This window comes from Macrotis lagotis, chromosome 7 (genome assembly GCF_037893015.1).
Source record: "Macrotis lagotis isolate mMagLag1 chromosome 7, bilby.v1.9.chrom.fasta, whole genome shotgun sequence".
In the NCBI taxonomy this organism is placed as follows: domain Eukaryota; kingdom Metazoa; phylum Chordata; class Mammalia; order Peramelemorphia; family Peramelidae; genus Macrotis; species Macrotis lagotis.
This window is the reverse complement of record NC_133664.1, coordinates 35711153-35716864: the sequence shown is the minus strand read 5'-3', so window position 1 is coordinate 35716864 and position 5712 is coordinate 35711153.

Sequence of the window (5712 nt, the reverse complement as noted above, 5' to 3'; positions counted from 1 at the left end):
AAGAATAATGGATCAGAAGTCAGAGGATCTGGATTCTCATGCTTACTCCTGCTTCTTCTAGCTAACATTTGCATAATGCTTACTGTGTTAAACTCTGTACAGTTATCATCTCACTTGATCTTCACAACAACCCTGGGAGACAGGTGCTTTTATTATCACCCCCATTTTGTAGATGAAGAAAATGAATCTATCAGAAACTGAAGGTCACAAAGCTAGGGAGTTTCTGAGATCAGATTTGAAGTCAGGTCTTCCTGACTTTAGACCCAACTCTATTCACTGTACCACCTAGCTACCTACTCTTTGGGCAAGGTATTTAACTCCTCCAACCTCAGTTTCTTCACATGAGGAATTGGGATCATAATACCAATAGCACTTATTCCACATTTCTGATAGGAGGTTCAGATGATTTTTTTTAATGTTATTTTATTTTTTCCAATTACATGTAAAAATCGTTTTCAGCATTGATTTTTTAAAAAGCTTTTGAGTTCCACATTTTTCTATCACCCTCCTTTCTTTCTCCTCTCCCTATGACAGTAAGTAGGTTGTCCTTGTACAATCATGTTTAACATATTTTCATATTACTCATATTGTGAAAGAAGAATCAGAACTAAGGGGAGGGAGGAAACCATGAAAAAAAATAATTAAAAGTTTAAAAAATGAAAATAGTATTGTTGGATTAAAGAATATGCACAGTTTTATTACCCTTTGGGCATAACTCTAAATTGCTCTCCAGAAGGTTTGGATCAGTTCACAACTCCTCCAACAACGCATTAGTATCCCAGTTTTCCCACATGTTCTTTAACATTGATCATTTTTCTTTTTAGTCATTTTAACCAAATGATAGGTATGGGGTAGTACCTCAGAATTGCTTTAATTTGCATTCCACTAATCATTAATGATTTAGATCATTTTTTCACATGACTTTTGATAGCTTTACTTTCTTCATCTGAAAACTGCATAATCATATCAGGTAACATAAATTTGGTAAACTCCAGTGAGATGTCAGCTGTCATTGTTCAAGGTCACCCAACTAGAGAGTATCAGAAGCAGGAGAAGAAGTTGGGTTCTCTCCTACCTCCAAATCTTGTACCATTTACCCAATACCATGCTGCTTCTCTGATTGTAAAAATCAATTATCCCTTGTTGGGGATCTTAAAAGGATTGAGGTATAAATAATGGAAAGAGACAAAAATTATTTGGGATTATTTCAGTTTTTAGCTGAAGAATCAAGCTTAAGTAAATATGAGGTTAGCAGTGAAGTGAGTAAAGAAATAGGAATGAATGAACGAATGAATGAATGAATAAAGAAGCATTCACAAGCTTTTTATATGACAAAACACTATATTATATGCTGAGGATACAAATAGAAAAAGAAAGATAAATCTTACCCTCAAGAAACATAATTGGGAAATAGGTGACATTGAGGGTTGTATTAGTCTAGATATAGGTATACTGAATGGAATAATAGGACAACTGACTAATATCTCTTTTCCTATGATGATAGGCTTGACTACCTTGTTGTTCCCCAGAGCAAAAGGTAGAGAGATAGTGTAGGGGAGGGGAGGAGTGAGGGAGGATATACTTATGGCAGAAGAATGAGAAGTGCGTAAATTTGGTGAACTTTCACCAGTCAGGATTTTGGGACCTCTCTTGAGTGGAAGAGAATAGCTTGAGGAAAGGAAGAGTCCCTTTTGATTATTTGTCTTAAAGATAAAACCTATTTATGTTGCAAGAAAGGAGTCAATGGATGAGGGGGAGAGATGAAAGATCTCTCCAAAAGGAGATAGGAGGGGAATGAGATCAAGGGCACAAATAAAGGGATTAGCCTGGGCAAGGAGGAGAGTCATTTTGCACTGTGAGATTGGCTCAAAGGAAGAAAGGGCAAGTGAAAATATAGCAAAGTTTCAAGACATGGAATAGGAGAAGTTATGGAACTCATAACATATGAATGACATAGCTCATTAAAGTAAGAGGTGAAGTCTCTGCCTGGAGAGTAGGAAGTGGAAGGTGAAGCAGGGGGCTTGAGAATAGTAAGAAAAGTTTACAACAACCTTTTTTTGAAGAACTATGAAGTCAGTCAGAGATGAATGAGAGTATTGCTGAGTGGAACTAAATAATAACATGAATTTGTAGTATACACATTCAGTATGATTCAGTGGCTTTTTCCAGGAATATTACAATGGTTCTGGAGAAAAAGAAATGGAGGGTGGAATTTAGAATTGAGATTAGCTGAGCTTGAAGAGAACATTCTCACACTAGCCAATTTCTCCCCATTTTGGAAAACCAGGACTTTTTGCCCCATTGGCTGAGGAATGGATATATAGAATTGTCATATAGTTTTGTTTAGATGTACAATTTATTACCAAGTTAATTCATTAACAAATATTAAGTAGTTGTTTTAGTTGCAAGTATCCTATAGTATACAGATGGCATTCTCCATCACAGACACCCCAAAATTGTGCCTGATTGTTGTCCTGTTGGTATGAGCAAGTCCATTAAGGTTGATCATCACTCCCATGTTGCAGTTAGATTGTATAATGTTCTTCTGGTTCTGTTCATCTCACTCAGCATTAGTTTATGCAAATCCTCCCAGGCTTCCCTGAATTCCCATCCCTCCCTCCTGGTTCCTAATAGAACAATAGTGTTCTGTCACATACATATACCATAGTTTGTTAAGGCATTCCCCAATTGGTGGACATTCCCTCAGTTTCCATTTCTTTGCCACCACAAACAGAACTGCTATGAACATTTTTGTACTGGTGATTTTTTTTACCTTTTTTCATAATCTCTTCAGGGTATAGACCAGTAGTGACATTGCTGGATCAAACAGTATGCACACTTTTATTGCCCTTTGGGCATAATTCCAAATTGCTCTCCAGAAAGGTTGGATGAGTTCACAGCTCCACCAACAATGTATTAGTGTCCCAGATTTCCCCACATCCTTTCCAACATTGATCATTGTCCTTTCTGGTCATATTGGCCAGCCTGAGAGGTGTGAGGTGGTACCTCAGAGATGTTTTAATTTGCATTTCTCTAATAATTAATGATTTAGAGCAATTTTTCATATGATTATGGATCGCTTTGATTTCCTTATCTGTAAATTGCCTTTGCATGTCCTTTGACCATTTGTCTATTGGGGAATGGCTTGTCTTTTTTTTAAATTTGATTCAGTTCTCTGTATATTTTAGAGATGAGTCCTTTGTCAGAAACACTAGTCATAAACATTGTTTCCCAGTTTACTGCATTTCTTTTGATCTTGGTTACAGTGGTTTTGTCTGTGCAAAAGCTTTTTAATTTAATGTAATCAAAATTATCTAGTTTGTTTTTAATGATATTTTCTATCTTTTCCTTGGTCATAATGTTTCCTAATTCTTAATAAATAACCAGTAATCCATCTATTGCTAGGCATTTTGAAAGCCTCCAATAATCTATGATGTAATGCAATACAAAATTAAAATTTATATATTCTTTGATTTTCTTTTTAATAGCTATTAGAAAACTTTTATCTTTAAGTAATGGACTATTGAATATTCAACATAACTCCTTTTCATCTTTCTTTGTTCATATTATCTATATTAATCCACTTCTGCATGATCAGATGAAAAGAATTTATGCATTTGATTTGATAATGTATTTCTAAATACTTTTTTTGCACACTTACATATGTATTCAATGTAAGGAAAGATTGATGAATATAAAAATGTTACCTAGAGTAACATGCAGCATAATCTTATTGGAACCATTGAAAAGAGGAATGAATGCAAGGCAGGAGCTCTGAATGACCACTAGCTGGAGGTGTGATCTGGAGCAAGTTGCTACTTATCTCTGGGTCTCAGTTTCTTCATTTATAAAATGAGGAACTCAGACTAGATGTTCTCAAATCTCCCTTTCAGTTCTAATATTTTATTATTCTTTAGATAAATAGCATAAATAATGATGAAGGTGAGGGGGAAATGAGTCAATGGATGAAAAAGGAATATACTAGGAGAAAGGGAAAGGAGAGGTAGAATGGACTGAAATAATTTACATCAAAGAGCCAAGGAAAAACTTTTGCAATGGGATGGAAGGTGGGGTAGGTAAGGAGGTATGAGTGAGAATTCATTCTCATGATTTATATCATACATAAACCATGACTTCAGTATCTTTTCTTTTTCTTTTAGGACATTAATTCCAAATAATCATAAGTTGAATCCATTTTCAGGATTTTCACTATTCAAAGGTCATGTTCCTTTCTGCCTTTTCAAAAGAATTAATTAATTATTTAGCATCACGACATATAACAAGAGTGTCAAAATGAAATTTTTAATTAAATCAGTGTAGAAAATAAAATCAACCCTTCCAAAATTAAGGACATATATATATTAAATAATATGTTTTTCTCTAGATCAAAAGTTTTCAAAATGCGACATAGGATATGGTGAAAGCCTTCTCATTACATTAGCATATAATTAATAATAATGAAAATAATAATAACATTTAAGGCTTGCAAAGAACTTTACAAATATATAATCCTCACCAGAGCCCTATGTGGTAGATACTATTATTATCCTTCTTTTACATATGAGAAAACTGAGATGGAGAGAGAGAGGTTAGGTGACTTGTCCAGTGTCACACAGTATGTCTGAGACATGATTTGAACTCAGGTCTTCCTATCATCAAATACAGATCTTTGTGGTTAATTCTTACAAGGCTAATTTTTTTTATATTCTAGTGTTGAGATTTTATTTCTCCCATACATTAACTCATAGCCTTTAGGGATGTCTTAATAAAGACAGTGTATTGTTCTCCCCATCAGTTTTGGTGAAACACTTTTTCAGTATTTGAAACTGAGGGTAGCTTCCATCAGTGTTCTGTGGGGGATTTCTTTTCTAGTAGGACTAAGAAAGTTAAAGAACCATTCATTTAGCATTCATCAAATGTATATTAAATGTTTCCTACATTCAAGATGTATTAAATAAGTAAAGAAAATGCTCACCTGAGACACTGTCTTTGCCCTCATAGACTTTAGACTCTAATATGAGAGCTGGTAGTCTGACCATATATCAATATCTATTCCTTAAGTAATGGTAATCTTGTTGGTGTGAAAATTTTCTTTATCTGTAATCTAGCTTTAGCAAAGGACCTTAGAATATTTCTTCTATCCTCTCAACACCTTTACTACCAGTCTTTTCTCTAATCATCCCACCAAGGTTACCCTCCTCACCCCTCTCCTGGACTACTATGATAGACTCCTAAATTGTCTCCCTGCATCAATTTCTCTCTTGTCCATCCTCTACACAGTTGTTCAGCTGCCATTTCCCTATTTTCAACATAGCTCTGCTTGTGCCAGAAATGCCAATGTCCTCCATTGCCCATATTGTATAAAATATAGTGTGTGTATATATGTGTGTGTGTGTGTGTGTGTGTGTGTGTGTGTGTATGTGTATGGATATGGATATGTATGTATAGTACAAAATAAAGATTCCTATGTACAGCATTCAAAATTGAAAATTGGGCTCTGGGCTAGCTTTTTAGCCCGATTACTTATACACACACACACACACACACACACACACACACACACACACACGCACACACACAGACACGCACACATTCTCTCTCTCTCTCTCTCTCTCTCTCTCTCTCTCTCTCTCTCTTTCTCTCTCTCTCTCCTTTCAGCAAACTGGTTTTGGGCTTGTGTTTTCTGTCCGTGGTACCCTTCTCTGCATCCTA